This window comes from Crotalus tigris, unplaced genomic scaffold (assembly GCF_016545835.1).
Source record: "Crotalus tigris isolate CLP2741 ecotype Arizona unplaced genomic scaffold, ASM1654583v1 scf7180000017551.9496454, whole genome shotgun sequence".
Classification (NCBI taxonomy): domain Eukaryota; kingdom Metazoa; phylum Chordata; class Lepidosauria; order Squamata; family Viperidae; genus Crotalus; species Crotalus tigris.
This window is the reverse complement of record NW_024096469.1, coordinates 7,546,360-7,556,896: the sequence shown is the minus strand read 5'-3', so window position 1 is coordinate 7,556,896 and position 10,537 is coordinate 7,546,360. Positions and strand designations below refer to the sequence as shown.

The 10,537-nt window shown below is 38.8% G+C and overlaps 1 long non-coding RNA gene across 2 annotated transcripts; it reads right to left on the bottom strand.

Moving 5' to 3' along the window:
• Positions 1–368: 368 nt before the first annotated feature.
• Positions 369–9,024, bottom strand: LOC120307581. Of its 2 annotated transcripts, XR_005556585.1 has the most exons (6): positions 7,987–9,024; positions 7,361–7,474; positions 6,972–7,054; positions 3,834–3,882; positions 2,889–2,982; positions 369–716 (listed from the first exon to the last, which is right to left on the bottom strand). It is a non-coding gene; the product is annotated as an uncharacterized LOC120307581 (long non-coding RNA). The 2 variants fall into 2 exon arrangements; XR_005556584.1 differs by lacking the exon at positions 7,987–9,024 and having other exon boundaries at positions 7,361–7,651.
• Positions 9,025–10,537: the final 1,513 nt, after the last annotated feature.

Sequence of the window (10,537 nt, the reverse complement as noted above, 5' to 3'; positions counted from 1 at the left end):
ATAGGAGACATCTGCATTTTCTTTGTGGTAATGAAATATTCTGTTGAGTTTGGGTGTGCATGTATGTGTCTCCTTTCTTCACAGGTTGCATATCCATGTGTGGTATGTGGGTGTGCACACTCTGTGAAGCATAGTGCAGGCTGCCTACATTTGGAGATGTGAGCTGGGAGAAAAAAAGGGGGTTTATAATGGGTGAGTCAGCAGCATTCGGAGTCCCTGCCCAATCGCCACTCCAGCAGAGATGCATGGAAGGATCTAGTCCAGGGATAGGCAACCTCGGCTCTTTTATGACTCATGGACTTCAACTCCCAGAATAGCTGACTCAGGAATTCTGGGAGTTGAAGTCCATGAGTCATAAAAGAGCCGAGGTTGCCTACCCCTGATCTAGTCTATCTTCAAACCCCACCTTTCTTTTGTTGAGTTCTCCCACCGTATCAAATTTGGTTTTGCTCTTCTGTACTGCTTGGAAGAGTGATTCTACTGATGGACAGATAGACAGAACGCCATTGCATAATTACTTTCCAATGTTCTGTGGGGGTGGAGAGATTAACGAAGACAGCTATGAGCTGCAGAAGTATTTTTGCGCGCTGTTTCTAGCAGGGAAGTATACAAACATTCATACTGCACTTGAGTGCAAATAGACATCTAAAGCAGCAGTCACCACAGAGATCTTGGAGTGATAGAGTAGCGGAGAGCTCAGTGTTCAGCTGCTGGAACTGAAAATAAAACAGCCAATATGTAATATCGTTATATAAATGGATGATGCAATCCCACTTAGCACACTGTGAATATTTTTCTTTATCACACCTCAAAATGGATATCATAGGGCTGGAATTATTCTGAAAAGCCTAAGCAGAGCAATCAAAAGCTTGGAGCAGCTGTACTCTGAGGGGAAAAAAAATAACTTGCTAAAGTTGATCAAGCTTATAAAAAAAACAAGAAATGGGAAATATAATCAAGATTCTGAAACTGTGGGCAGAAAGTAGGGAAATAGATAAGGTAAAATCTTTTCTCTTCTCATGATATTAGAATCTAGGGGTGATCTATTGAAATTGAATAGATTTAGACAAGAATTAGAATTCTTGTCTAAATTGTAATTTAGAATTAGACAAGGGAACTATGTCTTCTCTCAGCTTGTAGAATGGACTTTCAGAAGTATAGTAATGGCCATAAACTTGGGCACTTTAAAAAACAAAGATTAGAGAGATTCATGCAGCATGGTTATTTATCATAATGGTTGTGCGTCACTTCGAGTGTGAAGCAATAAAACATTTAGTGCTACCTAGCAGAAAAGAAAACTGGAAGGATGCTACAGTACTTGTGTCTTGCATAAAGGCAACTTGATGATTCCTTCAAAATATACTTTGGGTATATTTTAGTATCTGTTGGCGGATCTCCCACTAACAAATCTAAGCAACTCATAGCTGAACCTTTGTGTACTAGTAATTCATTACAGGTAGTCCTTGACTTATAACAGTTCATTTAGTGACTGTTCGAAGTTACAATGGCACTGGAAAAGGTGACCCTTTTTTGCACGTATGACCACTGCAGCATCTCCGTGGTCACGTGATCAAAATTCAGACGCTTGGCCACTGGCTCATATTGACGACAGTTGCAGTGCCCTGGGGTCATGTGATCACCTTTTGCCACTTTCTGACAAGCAAAGTCAATGGGGAGGATGACCTGTATTCTAAAATCTGATTCATGTCAGAATTTCATCAACAGGTAGAGAGAGCTGGTGTTTAATACCAGACTTGCATTTAATTAGTAATAAATCAAAATCAGGTCAGGACTTTTGAAATTCTGAACATAATCCTTTTAGGATTCATACATATTTTTTTCTTCAAAGCATGCACATATTAAAGGCTCAGCATTTTTTTCCTTTTAGCTGCTTGCAGCACATTCTTTGATGTTTCCATTATGCTTCTTAGTTGTGGTATTCTATTATTCCAATTATGTTTTTTTTTCTTTTTGTTATTTTGCCATATATTCAAAAAGAAACAATTCTTAAGCATCTCGTCATAATAATACTATTCATAAGGAGGATCTTAGTAAATGACCAGTGCTGTCATTTCTGAATATATAAAGATATGATTCAAGATAACATCACCATTAGGACTATCAAATGTGCACGTCTCTTTTCTTAATCATTAATAGGAAATTCAGGCAATGAGTAGTGATTGAACTGGAGCCAAAGCGGGGCAAATAAGAAACATATATATTGAAAAGATATATTCTCAAGGAAACAGTGAAATTTGTATACCACAGTAGACGAAGTATTTTATCTTAAACAAAGGGGAGGTGAAAAAAAAAAGATGTACATAAACATGTCTAGACAGAAATATTCTAGAAGTGGGTTGAAAATGCTTAGTAGCCAGGAAATGATGTATGACGCTTATTGAAGAAAATAGAAAAACTAGAATGGACATATAGGTTTAATACAGTATCCCGCAGGAAAACATACCTCTACTTGTATTACTTCTGTTTCAATTGGACCTATGACCTGAAAAGGATACTTATAGTAGTAATACTAATGCTCTCTGTGTGAATCTTACATTTATATCCTACTTGATGGCCAGGCATAATTTCAATATTATTACATTATTATTTACATAATTATTTTTCATACTTTTTTTTCTTAAGGATAACCTCTTCAGTATGAGAAATAGCTTCCATCTTTCTAACAAAAGTGTTAAGGTTTATAGATTGGAATGTGAGTTCAACTGAATTCTGACAGAGACTTCTGCCCCCTGCTATGATGTTAATTTGCTCTTTTTACATAACATCCTCTAGTTTCCAGTCAGAACTGGCCAAAACATTTTTTTAAGTTGTTTTTTTTTTAAGTTGCAACCCAGGGTTCCATCTTCTGGGAAATAAAACCCTCTTACCAGCAAAGAATAAGCATCTCTTCATTTTAGATAACACTGATTGTGTTTTCAAGTGCTTTCTATCAGTCTTTAACCCAGGTAATGGACGATGGTGCTGTGGGTTACAAAGAGATAAAATCAGAGAGGAGGCGTGTGCAGGCATATGCAGGGTCTCTTTGGTAACAGCAAAGATAACACCAAGAGGCAGTTTGAAATTCAAGACATAAGCTCGCATTATGGGAAAGCGAATGAGGGAAAGCAGTTGATAGACTGATTGGTACATAAATAGTACTTGGCCATGATTCATCTTAACCATATTATCAGTGGTGAGATTCAGCCGGTTCGCATCAGTTTGGCAGAATCAGTAGATAATTTTTTGTTGCCCAGGCCCAGAACGGACTTCTGGAAGTGGCATCCACACAGAGAACCGGTTGTTCACATATTTGAATCCCACCACTGCATATTACATAAGCCTTGATGGCGGCATTTGTCCAACTAGCTAATGCAAATCAAATCAACCACATTAGCAACTTGGTGTGATGACTGAATCCGGTTATTAAATGGAATCCAGGACATTTCTTAATAGCTATAACTGCCCTACAGCCAGCAAAGCACAGCTGAACTAAAGGAAAGTCTTCATGGAATTCACTGATACCTTGCAATCATTATCTCATTCTGCCTCCAGATATAATTGCAAGAGGAAGGGGGGGGGGGGAATACTGTGTTCTACTCTTTAACCATGATGACATTAATGGTTATATATCCTTACTTTAGGATAAATTGATAAATTGACACAAATGATTCAGGATATCAGGGCAAAAACCAGCTATAACTGATTGAAAACTTTAGCATCCAGAATAATTCTTCAGGATGAAACTAAGCAACAGCAAAACAACAAAAGCACAAACTTCAGTCACAAAGGAAAGAGGAGAGAAAACCTCCAGTTTTGGATTACATTTTATTTACCTAGTTTGTTTGTTTGAAGTATTTTCATCCCAGCCTTCATCCTGGGAGACTAAAGCAGGATGCAAGAGAGATTTTTAAAACATGATAGCAATTCTTCCAAACTTTACCACTAAAATTATAGAATAGCACAATAAAAACAATCACAAAAATATAAAAGCAGCAGTGTGCACAAACAAATGGCATGGTACTTTTGAAACAAATGATCCTATTAATAAATTCAGAGAAAACTAGTCCAATCAGAGTCATATTTTGTGAGATGGGCAATTATATAAGGTTGATTCATAAATACAGAAAATATAGTTAGCCTGGTATAAAAAGATAGCAACAACAGATTTGTTTCATGATCTTTACGTGGCACTCACTACGTGTATATGTAAGTTTCTATGTAATTACTCCTCTTGTTAAGCATCTAATGATGTGGAAAGCAATGATAATTTTGTTGACCCATTAAAACAAATCTATTTTTCATAGTATAGGAGAGCCATTTTGGATTGTAAAAGTTTTTCTCTACTAAGGATATTCATTTTTCCCCTGCTAATAATTATTGAAGTTCCTCATTGATTCACCTTCTCATTAGTTTTTCTTGCTAATGTATAGATTCTTCCATTAGAAGAATCCATAAGTCTGGCAAGAAACTCTATAATCAAGAGTAAAAAGCCACATGATAATAACTATCAGATGTTCTAATATAACCACAGTCATTTATTTTAGAATAGTACTTTCATACATGAGTAAATTTACAGTATATAGACACTGGATCTTTTGGGCAGGGAATAAAGGGCTCTGATTTTAATATATATGATATTTGGGGTTTGTTTGTAAGCCTATACTAATTATTCATTTTAGAATAATTAGATTGGGAATATAATTAATGTGCTAGTCTAGGCCCTGATGTGCTGCTAAATGCCTTCTCAAAGCTTTTCTTCCTTATCTATTATGAGTCTCTGTTGGAGATTTGAGTCTCAACAAATCTCCCATCAGCACTGACAGAACAAGCCACTGGTACATTAAAAAGGAGAGCAAACTCCATTCCCTTCTAGCACTGAAGATGTTACCTAACTGGGTAGAAAAATGTCTGCAAGCAAACAACCAAGCTCAGAGAACACCAAGGACTCTACAGTCTCACTTTTGTTCAGCCATCTTCAATCTGTGTCCTCCAAATGTCTTACACCTATAACTTTGAGAACGTCTAATCAACCTTATTGGCTAGTATTTGGAAGTTGAGTCATGGAAACTAGACTTCCTCTTCCTCATCATCATTCTTTTTCTTCGCCTTGAAAAGAAGTTCAGTTGCCCTGACTCAACTTCCAGACAACTCTGGATGACTGAGAATCTTCATTGATTTGCTGGCTAGCAATTCTGGAGAAGTCCTCTGAGAGAATACCATTGTTCTCTATTCTCCTCCTCTATGCTGTTTCTTTCCTTCCACTTCTCTATGATTTGAGCTTTCTCATGTCTTCCTTTACAATTACTGGTGCTGGTTGCATGTAACTTCCTCACTTCTCTTTCCACACAGACCCTATTTCCTTATAAACTGAATAAGCACATGCATGTGTGTGCATTTTGTCTAAATGTAGGTGTTATGATTTCATTTCATTCAAATGAAAAGAGTCATAATAATCAATGCTCCTCTCATCAATGGTTTCTCACCCCACAAAAACACAATAGTGAAGTTATTTGATTGTCATGGTAAGATTTGGAGTTAGAAAACCTTCAAAAAATATCTTCTTTATTATGCATTAAAAAAAGGCATCCACAAGGGTCAAAATAGAAAATGCCATGAATCATGTGTTCAAACCTCATCCTTTTTTTTTTTTACATGCTTTATGTAGTTCTGAGCAGGCTACATCAAACTGAATTATAATCCTGCTATGCCAATGATCTTGGGGCTACATTTGGCTCTCTGGCTAATTTCTCAGAGCCTCAACCCAACTGAACATGCTTAGATTTTACAATATTCTGTAGAAAATTAGTTCAGACTTCTGGGGAGATTAATCTGATCCATTCTGGTGGTGCAGAAGGAAAGAGAGAAAGAAGAGAGTATCAGGAAAGCAGAGGGATGTCAGGAAGAGAGAAAAAATACTCCACACAGTTTGAGATTTGAGATCTGCCTGATAAATCAAGTGCTCAAATCCCCACCCATCCTTTAAATGCAGTCTGCCAAATTGCTTCCAAAGGGCACGGTCCTCCCATGCTACCTACTATCTTTGCTTAGGCCAGGTAAAAGTGACCTTTTGTTTCTTAGTCCTCATCACTTGCCTGTATAGATTTTCTGAAAGCCTGCAACAAACTCTTGCAGATCATCTTGTCTCATTCTCACATTGCAACTGATAATTGGTATTTTATGAAGCCAGATGGAATGCGCTCCCTACATGACCAGCCTCCCTGCCTGTCCCCCCATGCTAACATGACTGCAGGATGGTGCCAGCAAGGATTCCTTCCAAAAGCAACTTCTTTTCTGGTTTGTTACTCAAAAGTCATACAACCCCAGGCTCCCTTCGAATTATTTATTGGGTTTTGGCAGGCTATCAAGGCTTACAAAATTAGTCTCAAAGCCAAAATATTTGGTGCCATGGATCTTGCCTGCTGACTGATGAAACACTGTTATTGCACTGTTCTATTCCATTTAATTTTTTGCTCCAGACTCCTGGCTTTTGATGAAATAAGTTTTTTTCTCTCATGCACACTCTTTCTCCCCAGCATTCATTTACACTTATTTCCCCAGTGCATTATCCCAGCTCTCTGAGCAGAGCATCTACAAACATGTTCAAATCTTTGCTGTGACACTTTGTTTCTGTTAGAAATGAATTGTAGAATCAGGAGTAGAAGGGATTTACCAGATCCTCAATTTCAAGTCACAGCCAGAAGCATGAACCTGCTTTGACCTCTCTTGGTCTATGCATCCTCAGCTCCAAAAACATTCCATATCACTAGAAATACCTTCATACAGCCACCACACAAAACAACTCAATAAATGTCTATCTTGTCCTACATACCTTGAAACAACTTTTTCCAGCCTGCCACCATTCTTAGAATAAGCTTCATCTTCCCAATGGCTAGTCAAAACATTTTCACAAGCATTTGGATTCCATAACCGCTTGCCTTGCTACTTTAGAATAAACCCTTTACAGAATTCACCTTTTTGCTGGAAACCTTGTTTATTCTCCCAGTTCCTTGTGTCCAAGTGCAATAACGTCTGAGGTTCATCACCTAATTTTGCCCTGAAATTAAAATGGAAAATTATTTGGGAGACTTTTTGCTGAGGAAGCACATGCAATGACGTTTAAAAGAAGCAAAATCTTTGGGGTTGGTTCACACACAATTGAGGATGGCATGGAAAATTTTAATAAAATCAGGATGTTGTGAGAAGTGTTTCTAGGAACATCCTGGTGGGTGGAATGTCTGTAGCTGCTAAAGAAAAATTAGCCAAGATACAAATACAGACAAGTCACATTGAGATTACAGTATGGACCGGAGTAATTAAGGAACCCAAATACTTTTTTAAAAAGAGCTAGAGTATAAATTACTTATTTATGTCTGTTTCAGGGATGGTAGTTTACATCTTTTCTTGATAAATCCATAGTACCGGCCATTCTGCATCATCATTAGCTCGTTGGTACACTCTTGAGTAGACATCTTTCCTGAAAGAAGGGAGCAAACATTATTGTAATTGGAATACAAAGTTTGTCATTTGTGCCTCTCCAGAGGCTAGGAATGACTAGGTCAGTGGTGGTGAACCTATGGCACATGTGCCAGAGGCGGCACTCGGAGCCCTCTCTGTGGGCACACATGCCATGCCCCAGAGATGGCAACCACCCTCTTCAATCAGCCGCCCACTAACTTGATGAGGTCCCACGTGGCTGGATGCATCCCAGCACCCATGCACTTGCTGGCCTTTGTGTGTGGGGGCCGATGGTGTCAGGCAGCAGCCACCCCGGCCCCTGTCTCGCCTTGCCCTGCGACATGGCACCCCCGCCCTGCCTCACTCACCCCACAGTCTCCTACCCACCACCCCACCGCCAGAGACCCCTGGATCTCCCCCAACCCTGCCGGCATCCCTCCCCAAGAACAACATTGGCCACGCCCACTCTGGCCACACCCACCCATCTGCCATGAGCACTGTAGCCATGCCCACCCGGCGGGCCACACTCACCTGGCACCCGGCAATACATAAGTGCATTTTGGGTTGAAGTTTGGGCACTCGGTCTCTAAAAGGTTCGCCATCACTGGACTAGGTTGTGAGGCTCAAAGAAGGGGATAAAGAAGTTAAAGGAACCAAGAAAAAAATATTCAGCACCATGAGTTGTGAACAGCAAGGAAACCGTGAAGCTGAAAAAAAAAATCCAGAGAATGACAGCAGATGGACCACTATTTCAGTGAGGATAACACCCACAACCCAAGAAGAGAGGTCACCAGTACAGAGAGGCCCTCAAGATCTTAGGTTTGGGCAGATCTAACTCTTTGCCTTGTCAGTCCATATTTAAAAAGGAACATTTCCACATTTGCAACCTAGGATGTAAAATCTGTTCTTAGACTGAGAAAAATGAACAAGGATTGGAGAGGAACCTGGGTTTCTATGACTTAATTAGTAAAAGTGGAAGCAGTGTTGATCATTAAACATCCATTTTTCTTATAGATATGGAACATTATTTGGACACCATAACATGATTTTGGCTTTTTTTTAAAAAAAAAAAATTGATTTCATGTTAAGTCAGAACCTTCATTCCACTAATGACAAGTTACCAGACAGTCATAACTTGCATGACATTTATTATGCAACATGAAAGATTTCAAGAGGATCTGGGGGGGGGGAGAGAAGTTGGAAGAATTGTGCCTAGCATACCGCTGTGATGACACATTTCAAGTTTCTTTTTTTGGGGGGGGGGAAGCATTCAAATGGAAAACTTTCTTTTAAACTTTCCTAATTAGGAGAAGTTAGTTGAAACTTTGAATGCTGGCATTATGACAGGTTCCTGTCTCCTGCCTGATTTTGCCATTGACACAGTCTTTGGGGGATGAAGGCATGAGATTTAGGAGGACAATAACAAACAAAACTCTGAACATGAACAAGCCAGGCTCCACTAGAATGGATACATTATAGATGAGAGTTAGAGATAGATAGATAGATAGATAGATAGATAGATAGATAGATAGATAGATAGATAGATAGATAGATAGATAGATATGTGTGTGTGTGTGTGAGAGAGAGAGAGAGAGAGAGAGAGAGGGAGGGAGAGAGAGAGAGAGAGAGAGAGAGAGAGGGAGGAGGAGAGAGAGAGAGAGAGAGAGAGGGAGGGAGAGAGAGAGAGAGAGAGAGAGAGAGAGAGAGGGAGGAGGAGAGAGAGAGAGAGAGAGAGAGAGGTACTGAGGAAGACCTGAGGATTTTCTGGAATGCTAAGGGGATTCATGATGTGGTTAGGTTAAAGACTTCTGGCCATCCAATTGCTAATCTTGCCATGCAGGAAAATAAAACCCAAAGCTGCAAACAGAATTACATAGAATGTAAGAAGAATGAACATGAGGAAGTTCAAAACAGTGAAAGGTGAAATGAATTGACTAAAGTTGATAACTTAGGCAATATGGAGAGGAATACATTCAATCAAAAGATCATACTATTTATATTACTCAGAACACAAAAAGCAGAAAAAGAACATCATTTCTTTGACTGCCGGGAAGGATATAGTTAAGTCAGACAATACAATCCTTTAATATGATGGTTATCCAAGTTTATGCTCCAAAAATTGATACGAAAAAAGAGGAAGATGGCAAGTTTTATGGCCAGGTTCAATCTGAAATAGGCAACATTCAAGCATGATAAAGGAATGCCAAGGCTGGAAATAGTACAGAGGATAACATAATTGGGCTGAATGATCTAGGAACAGAAATGAACTAGGAGAACAATTCATCATTTTCTGCCAATCTGGAGATGTATTAATTGTTATCACATTCTTTAGACATCTCAAGACATAATAGCAAAGAAATTTCATGTTCTTATTCAGATGCACTACAGCCAGTGTCTTCAGACTTGGCCCTTTTATGTCCTGTGGACTTCAACTCCCAGAGGAATTCCTGGCTGAGGAATTCTGGGAGTTGAAGTCCACAAGTCATAAAAGGGACAGGTTTGAAGATCCCTGCACTACAGTAACAGAATCTTGCAAGCCTGATTATGCCTTACTTCCTCCCATTGTTATATTCATGAGTTAAAGGATGAGACATTTACACATACATTCTTATTTTTGACTTAAACCATATTTTGACCTTTGCTGGTTTGATAACAGATCACTCCTCTCTATATCAAGGTCATCCTCTTGACATTCTACACTTGGCCATGGGTTAATTATGGAAGAGATTATGATTGCTCATGTGTCAACTCCAGTCAAGCTAAAACTAAACGTTTTCACAAAATGTTTGCTGTTTTCAAGGAGAACCTCAGTAATCGCTTTGAGGTCCTGATCCTCACTGACAGAAAATTAGATGAACTATGGAATGCGATCAAATTTTTTAAGGATAAATATGAAAAGAGACTGCCCAGTACCAAGAAACAGAAAAAAGCAAACTGGATTTCAGAACAAATGGTGGAAATTGCCAAGAACAGAAGAAAAACTAAAAGCCCAAAAAACTAATATTTTAGGAAGGAACTTAACGAAGAATTTCAGAATGCTGTTGGAAAGGACAAAGAACAGTATTACAAAGACATCTGTGAA